Source organism: Triticum aestivum, chromosome 6A (assembly GCF_018294505.1).
Source record: "Triticum aestivum cultivar Chinese Spring chromosome 6A, IWGSC CS RefSeq v2.1, whole genome shotgun sequence".
NCBI classification, from domain to species: Eukaryota; Viridiplantae; Streptophyta; class Magnoliopsida; order Poales; family Poaceae; genus Triticum; species Triticum aestivum.
Window position 1 is genome coordinate 162,792,874 of NC_057809.1, and position 9,489 is coordinate 162,802,362.

The window sequence follows — 9,489 nt, forward strand, 5'->3', positions numbered from 1 at the left end:
GGTAGTAGCTGATTCTTAAATCACACATATAGATCTCAGTACTTAGGGACGGCCTCAATGAAACAACCCACCATGTACTCCTACATGGCCTCTCACCGATACCTTTACCAAATCATGTTCAACACATCTCTCACATTACCTACATAATCATTTCACTCTAGCCCATCACCCAGATGAACCAGACCTGACACAACTCTAAGCATAGCAGGCATAGCAAGGTAGTAAACACATACATGGCTCAATCAACTCCTACACATGCTAGTAGGTTTCATCTAGTTACTGCGGCAATGACAGGTCATGCAGAGGATAAGGGTTCAGCTACCGTAGCACACAACAGTTTGAAACGTTGTTGTCTTAATGTAGTAAGTGAGAGCAGAAGTGAGAACATGGGATTGTACCGATATGATCAATGGGGCTGCTTGCCTGATGGAGTGGTAGTAGGGTATTGCCCTTCAGTTGGATACTCGGAGATATCCTCAGAGGCAGAATCTACCACGAAAGACACCACAGAATATAATCAACACATGGCAATATGCAACAATTTGATGCATGCTATGACATGGCAAAATAAGGTGTCCTGCCTAATGCAATGTGAAACAAGTTGAAATGGGTCCATTTGAACCAAAGATTCAAATGGAAGCTTAAGTTCTTATGCATTATAAGTGTATTAGCTTGTTTCACCTAAACATCAAGGTTAAAGTGTTTGGTCATGCATGAAACCAATACAGATGGAAAGATTGAATTTTTCTGATCATTTTTCATATATAATTTGTTTAATTTGGAGCTATGGTTGATTTTCTATGATTTTTAGAAGTTTTGGCTATTTTCTGGAATTTCCTATATGAAAATAAATCCAGAAAATAAATAAGTGCGTCAGCACTGTGTCGCTGTGACGTCAGCGGGTCAATGGCGCCAGCCCAGGTCAAACCTGACTGGTGGGCCCCATCTGTCAGTGTCTCAGCTAACTAATAGAGTTAGTTAGTGTTTAGTTAGCACTAAACTAGGTTAGGTAGGCCCTGGGCCCACATGTCAGTGAGAGAGGGTTAGTTAACGAGGTCATTAACCTCTAACAGAGTGATTATCTCTAATTAAAAACTAATCTAATTTAGTTAGGAGCCGGCCCCACATGTTAGTGACTCAGGCGGGGTCAAACTGGGGTCAAACAGGGTCAATCTCGCCGGCATTTAGCCGCCGGCGAGGCCAAACGCGGCGGTGCAGGTGCAGGTGCAGGTTTCATCTACAGGGCACCGTTCGAGGCGCCGTTGGGTTCTACGGGCAGCTGGGAACGAGCCGCAACGGGTGGTGCTAGTGGTTGGGCTCGGGGTCGCGGCCGGAGCTCGGGTGAGCTCGGACTCGTCGCTAGGGGGTACAGAGAGGCACGTGGGTTAGTGCGTTGCGTTCCTGGGGGTGCGGCAGGGTTAGTGGTCAAGGTGGCGCGGCCGTTGGGTGGCCGAAGCCTCGTCGGCGACAAGCTCCGCGACGGCGCGTGTGGGTGAGCTACGTGCAGTCGCTACGGGGCTCGAGAGAGGGATGGAGAGGGTGGGGAGGTAGCTAGGCTCACGGCGGTTGCGACGGAGCTGACGACGATGTTGGGGACGACCTGTTGCGATGGTGACGGCGAAGGGGGTCTCCGACGGTGGCGGAGTTGGGCGAGGTCGATGCGGTGGCTTCGGGGCACGCGAGCGCTCGGGGCTCGGCCTGCTCGACGGAGAGGAGGGTGGCGGAGCTCGTGGACACGGCAGGGCGGCGCAGAGACGACGGTGGGTACGGCTACGGCGGCGGGACGGCGGCGGCTATGTCAGCCATGGCGTCGGGGGAGCGAGGGAGAGAGTAGGGGGGAAGTGTGAGGTGTCCAGGGGGGTCGGGGGCGCGACGTGGAGGTCGTACAACCCGTCCAGCGGCGAAGCAGCAAGCAGGAGGTGGCGCACGGCGGTGCGCGCGCGTCGGGCACATGCCCGTCCTCCTGGCAAGGTGGAAGACGACAGGGGAGGGGGGCAGGTGGGCTGGGCCGGCCACTTGGGCCGCCAGGTGGCTGCACATGTGAGGTAAGCCCAGGTAAGTTCTAACCCATTCTTTTCTGTTTTTATTTATTTTCTATTATTTCTATAACTTTAGGGCTTTATTAAAAATGCGAGGGCATTTCCAAAAATCATAAAATTAATCATGGCTACTACTTAGAATATATCCAACAGTAAACATTTTAGTTTATGATTATTTGAGCATTCAAAATATTTTATAGCATTTAAACGCCCAAATGCAAATACTATATGAATTAATCCAATGACCTTAAGATGTCCTAGAAAAATGTTCACCATTTTTGTCAAAGGTGTTAACCCAAACAAAAAGGGTGGGCTTTTTAGAAGGGCATTTCAGGTTCATTGAAAAGTTGTTTAGTAAACCCTAGTTGTTCCAGGGGGTGCTGGGGGTTCTATCATCCCCATTTCATCTTCTGGGAAATTTAAACATGATGCAATCACTCTAATGCATGAACTAGCTAGGGTGTGACAAATGGAGTGGAAAAGTTTCCGTTTTTCTGGAGAAAAAATGGAAACAGAGAGAATCCAACATTTCGTTTCGTTGGCTCGCACCATCGAGCAAAACCAACGTTTAAATCACGTATGTCGTGTTCGTGTCTCACCCTCCTCCATGGCTCGACCCCACACGGTCGCTCGGCATGCCACTCACCGCAAACCGAGTAGTATACCATAACTTTCCCGCCTGCTTGTCGATGGATCGCGCCATGGAGTACTAGCACTACTGGAAGAGATTGCCGAGTTGGGGGAGGACAGCTAGCCGTAGCATAGACTCTCAAGAACTTACTACTGGAAGAGATCGCACATGTTGTAGCCGGCTATTGCGACCTTTGAACGCGGAGTAGCCATGTGCACTCGGAAGCGACGCGGGCGACGCTCTCTCGGCCGGCGCGCCGCTTGAATGCCGACACCAGTGGGAGGTCGTGTCCGCTCTGGCCGGGCATGAATGCGGCACTGACCGTTTCGGGCGAGAAGCACGCGCGGGTGACGAAGAGGGTTCGGGTTGGTCAGGACCGGCCGTGGCAGCGGTCCGGACGTACGCAAACAAGAGATGTTGTACGTTAATATTGCTGCGTATTTAATTAGCAACGTAAATAATGTGCCAGTTGGACAAATATGATTGGAGATGGAGATGGAAATGGAATTTTACGTAAACACGGATATGCATGTCTAAGTCTATGTGTGTGTGCGCGACGACTCTCGCGACCTGGAAGCGGGGGCGTGTTTTTGATCGAGTTTTCTTTCTTGGTACGTTAGAGAATCAGTTTGTCTAATTCACATCTAGATGTTATTTACGGATATCACATCTAAGCTCCCACAAGTATATAATGTAGCAACAAGAAACAAAAAAACTAGGAAAAGACCACAAACAGAGTGGACATCAACTTATATGTGACATAACTATGTCACATCCAGATGTGTCCTAGACAGACCCTTAAAAAATTCTCCGCCAGTTTTTGTTTCTTTTTTCGGGAACGTGCGTATTCTATTTAAAACCACTACTATGGAGAGATTTTTTTACTCTAGTATAGTCTCTTGTTTGATAGAGTTTCTCGCGTCTCGCTCTCTCACCCTCTCCATATCAAAACAAGATGACAGTGTCCACTCTATCTCTCTCCTCACCGGTGGTCACAGATCCGGCCGAATCCCGTCCGCTGCGGGAGGTGAGGAGGTGCAGTGTTGACGTTGTCGCCGTCGGCGACGGAGGAAGCCGATGCGCACCATCCTCTCGGAGCTGGCGCTGGCGCGGACAAAGATCCTTCGCGCCCTTGTTCGCTGCCATCGTGTGGGCAGATCCCGCCCGCCCACCTAAACGACATCTCGCCCACCTGAGGTGTAACTTCTTGTACTGGTCCAGCTCCCCAGGTCGCTGCATGAGGGTTTTCTTCTATGCGACTACTCCCCAGCTCCCCATGCATAGTAGCTAGGGTTCGTCGGCTGGTCCAACATCACCTACTAGTACTATTATAGAGGAAATGCCACTCAAAATTAAAGTTGTCTTGATTTATGCCTCGGTGGAGGTATACATGTTGTTTCGATAAAAAGTACATGGTGGTTGTGCGGTCATTATCCATATGGTGGTAGTACTATCACTGGTTAAATGAAGAAATGCTTTTTTTCTTGGGTATCCTGGTTTAGTTCCCATCAAGATAATTATGATGCTTCTGTTTGTTGGTGTACTTTTCATTAATTCTTATTGACAATTGAGATGTCGTTGCTAACCCTTTTTTATATTTTTGGAAACAACGATGCGTGTCTCCATACCCGGGCATGTCTTCCTCAATTTTAGTGGAACTGCACAAAATTGGATGGCCATTGTTGTTCCGCCTCACTGTCCTCTGCCACGTGGTTCTTCCTTCCTCGAGCTTGATTACTAAGAAGAAACAGACCACAGTGAGGATTTGTTGAACTTCTTAGGTGCCTCACCCAAACTTGATGCCAAATGGATGATGCATCACCACGATGACCTCATGGTTGCGTCGGCTGGTGAAGCTGATCGATATTCGGAGAAAAATAAGCTGTCTTCCATCAGTGCTCTTTGCTTGTTACGCACAAAGATGATATCCTTCGTCAGTTCACCTTGGTTGCGTTGGAGACGCAGTCATCTTTCATGTTGGTGCAATTTTCGCTAGGGTTTTACGACAGGTGGGCCCAAAACGTGGCTGGCTCACCTGTCATACAGCCAGAAGCAGGTGCACTAAAGGCACAGTAGCTCAGTCCGTACTACAGTAGTATATATATAAGCGGGAGCCTCAGCGCTTGTTCGCTAGGGTTTGCACTCTCCACACGCTCGCCGCACTACATATATGTTACACGCTGGAGGCTCAGCATTCATTTGCTAGGGTTTGCTATATTTGCAGTCTCTCACTCTCTCTTCACCAGATCTAAATAAGACTGTGTTGGCCTCTTGTCTCTCTCTCCCCCCTCACAGCTGGTGAAGGAGGCGTCCGTATCCCATCGCACTGGGAAGGGGAGGAGGTGCAGCATTCACTCTATCGCCTTCGGCGAGGGAGGCAATCCACTGCCGGCTACGTTGTTCTCTTTCACCCAGTGCCTGTGCGGGAGGGCCACCGACCCCTTCTTCCTCGCTGCCGTACGTAGTGTGGGTAGATCCGGCCCCCCGCCGCACGCCTTGCCACATCCCGACGACCCTAAGGTATACGTTTCTTTGAAACCATCATTGCTCTAGCTGCATGTGGATCTTTTTTGATCTGTAGTCGAATCTAGGTCTTGGTTCAAAGAGGAAAGAAGGGTGCGGTGGGCTGGAGCAAGAATCTAGGACGTGGTTCAATGAGGAAAGGAGGGGCGGAAAGTAGTATAGACTGGCTATCCAGCCGCTTTGTAGGTCAAAAAGGGAAAAAGGGGGTAACTGTAACGCCCTCGATGCGGCTATATCTCCTACGTGTCGAAGCATGACTTAGAGGCATAACCGCATTGAAAACAATGTCGCAAGTAAGGTAATCTTCACAACAACCAATGTATATAGATAATAGGGGAAAAGGTACATAGTTGGCTTACACTCTCCACGTCACACAAAGTACATAAATAGCATTACAATCATCCAATACACTCATGGTCCGACTACGGTACCAAAATCAAAGATCAACCCCAACAAGCGACATGGTCCCGATCGCCCCAACTGGGCACCACTACTGATCATCAGGGAAAGACACATAGTAACGGCGTGAGTCTTCGTCGAACTCCCACTTGAGCTCAAGCGCATCATCTGGAACGGAGTCATCGGGCCCTGCATCTAGTTTGGAAGTAATCTGTGAGCCACAGGGACTCAGCAATCTCGCACCCTCGCGATCAAGACTATTTAAGCTTATAGGTAAGGCAAGGTAATATGTGGAGCTGCAGCAAGCGACTAGCATATATGGTGGCTAACCTGTTCGCAAAAGAGAGCGAGAAGAGAAGGCAAAGCACGAATGAAGAACTATAGAACAACCTACGGCAAACATTACTCCAACACCGTGTTCACCTCCTGGACTCTGCCGAGAAGAGACCATCACGGTAACACACGCGATTGATTCATTTTAATTAAGTTAAGGTTCAAGTTATCTACAACCGGACATTAACAAATTCCCATCTGCCCATAACCGCGGGCACGGCTTTCGAAAGTTCAAATCCCTGCAGGGGAGTCCCAACTTAGCCCATCACAAGCTCTCACGGTCAACGAAGGATAAACCTTCTCCCGAGACATTCCGATCAGACTCGGTATCCCGGTTCTACAAGACAACTTCGACAAAGATAAAACAAGTCCAGCAACACCGCCCGAATGTGACGACAAATCCCGATAGGAGCTGCACATATCTCGTTCTCAGGGCACACTCAGATGAGACTAGCTACGAGTAAAACCAAACCTCAAGTTTCCCTGAGGTGGCCCTGCAGGCAGCTCAGTCGGACCAACACTCAGAGGAGCACTGGCCTAGGGGGGTTTAAATAAAGATGACCCTTGGGCTCCGGAAACCCAAGGGAAAAAGAGGCTAGGTGGCAAATGGTAAAACCAAGGTTGGGCATTGCTGGAGGAGTTTTATTCAAGGCGAACTATCAAGGGGTTCCCATTATCACCCAACCGTGTAAGGAACGCAAAATCCGGGAACATAACACCGATATGACGGAAACTAGGGCGGCAAGAGTGGAACAAAACACTAGGCAAAAGGCCAAGCCTTCCATCCTTTACCAAGTATATAGATTCATTAAGATAACAAGATAATATAATGATATCCCAACAAATAAACAATGTTCCAACAAGGAACGATCTCCAATCTTCACCTGCAACTAGCAACGCTATAAGAGGGGCTGAGCAAAGAGGTAACATAGCCAATCAACGGTTTGCTAGGACATGGTGGGTTAGAGGTTTGACATGGCAATTTGTGAGGCATGATAAGCAAGTGGTAGGCATCATAGCATAGGCATAGCAAAAGAGCAAGCATCTAGCAAGCAAAGATAGAAGTGATTTCGAGGGTATGATCATCTTGCCTGCAAAGTTGTCAGAGTTGACTTGATCCTCGTAAGCAAACTCAACGGGCTCCTCGTTAGCGAACTCGTCTCCCGGCTCTACCCAAACAAGACAAACAAGCAAAAGGAACACAATCAACCACGTGCAAAGCTCAAACAACATGATGCAAACATGGTATGCTATGCGGGATGCGATATGTGATGCATATGCAAGATTTGACAAGGAATGATTGAACCTGGCCTCAACTTGGAAATCCAAGAGTGCCACTGGAAAGGTGAGGTGATTTTGGTTGAAATCGATATAAAGATCACCGGAATCGGATGCACGGTTTGGAAATGGCAAGCAAAACAAATATGGCACCGGTCTGTGATAAACAGCAAGTAGCCAACTAAATGCGTCAAGATAATTATGCTACAGCACTCAAACATGATAACAAAATACATGGTAGGGATGCATTCATGCTGCTTGACAAAAGATGAACACTGTGCTATGGCCAATTAATCCATTCACAGGTTCAAACAAGCATGTCAAAAGTGCAATTGATAAACAGGTTTCAGACTTGAAATTAACACTAGTCTGGAATTTCAGATCAGGTAGCAAACTTTGGAGCAAGAAAACTATATCCTACATGAACTTAACATGGTAAAGCAAGGCATGACATGAAGCTACTCAAAGAGCTTAACAAAAGTCCCTTAGTGACCATGAGCCAAAAGGGATCAAAAAATACACTTGCAGGCATGTGAACATGGCAAAAACATAAGCAAATTACAGACTTAGTGAAAAACTGGAGCATGCAAATATGTTAACGAGTAGGCATGTTTACGAGCTCGATGCACTCACTACAGAGCAAGGCATGACAATCTAAGGATACACCCATCAAGAATACATATCATAGAAGCTAGACATGGCAAGACCAACAACATAGCATGCACGGATCAACAACAACATCCTCGGCAAAATCGCTAACAAGTAGACAATCTGCCAGGATTCACGAAATAGCAAATGTGGAGCTCGATTGACTCAAGTTAGGGTGCTCCATAATTGCAAACAAAGACATGGATGGATAGAGCACCACAACATTAACAAATCATCCTTACTTATCATCCTCAAAAGAGGCACTGATCACTAGGAAACAACATGAACATATAGCATATTTATAAAAGCAGATCAAGGACTTAGTGAAATTCTAAGTCCCTGAAATCAGCCTTAACGAATGCACTACTTTGCAAGCTTGTGCTAGTCACTACACACATCACAAAAATACATGGATAGCACCTCTGTAAAGATGGCATGGCATATAACAAAACACATATAGAGCTCAAGAGCATATCATGCACACATTGATCATGGCAAAAATGACAAATAGCTATTTGGTGTAGCAAATCTGACAATTAAGTCAAATAGCTCTCTTCCAACAGCATTTCGGGCATCAAGATGGGCTCAAATGAAAATGACGCAATGAGATGAAATGATGTGCTCTCTGAGACGAACATTTTGATATGCTACACGCCCAAAACGGAGCTACGAATGCGGAGTTACGGCATGACAAAGTTTGCAAAAGTATTAGGGTTTCGGGAGGAAAGTCAACTCACCGGTTACTGTAGCACACGAGGAACGAGGTTCGTCGGCCGGAGTCGAGGTCGCCGGAGGAAGAGGCGGCCGGAGCGGGGAGGAGGAAGGAGCTCGCCGGAGCGCCTACGAGGGAGGACGAGGCGGCACCTGGCGCGGTCGCCGGCGGCAAGAGTGGCGCAGGGCGCGGTCGCCGGAGACGGGGCGCCTGGGTGGTGAAGCTCGCCGGTGGCGGCGGCCGGTGATTGCGTGCGGCGGCGCGGCGGAGAGGGCGACGCGCCTCAGGAGGAGGAAGGCGCCGGGCGCGGGCGCCTCTGGCCCGGGCGGATCGCGGGGAGGGCCGGCTTCGTGCCGGCAGGCCTGGCGGTGGAGGGAGTGGCCGGTGCCATGTGGCAGCGCCTCAGTGGCCGCGGGCGGCGACGGACATGGTGTACGGCACGACGGACATGTCCGGCTCGCGACGGGGTAGGTGGACTAGGGTTAGGGTGGAAGAAGATCCGGGATTTCGGAGGAGGGGCTATTTATAGGCATAGAGGGAGCTAGGAGTGTCCAAATGAGGTGCGGTTTTCGGCCACGCGATCGTGATCGAACGCTCTAATGATGTAGAGGGTTTTGGTGGGTTTTGGGCCAAAATGGAAGGGTGTTGGGCTGCAACACACACACAAGGCCTTTAACGAAGTCCAAATGGTATGAAACTTGACAGGCGGTCTACCGGTAGTAAACCAAGGCCGCTTGGCAAGTATCGGTCCAATCCGAAAAATGTTTAACACACACACACACACACACGAAAAGAGGTAGAAAGGGACACCGGGTGACACAAGAGCGCCGGAATGCAAAACGGACAATGGGGAAAATGCTCGGATGCATGAGACGATCACGTATGCAAATGCAATGCACATGATGGCATGATATGAGATGCATGAC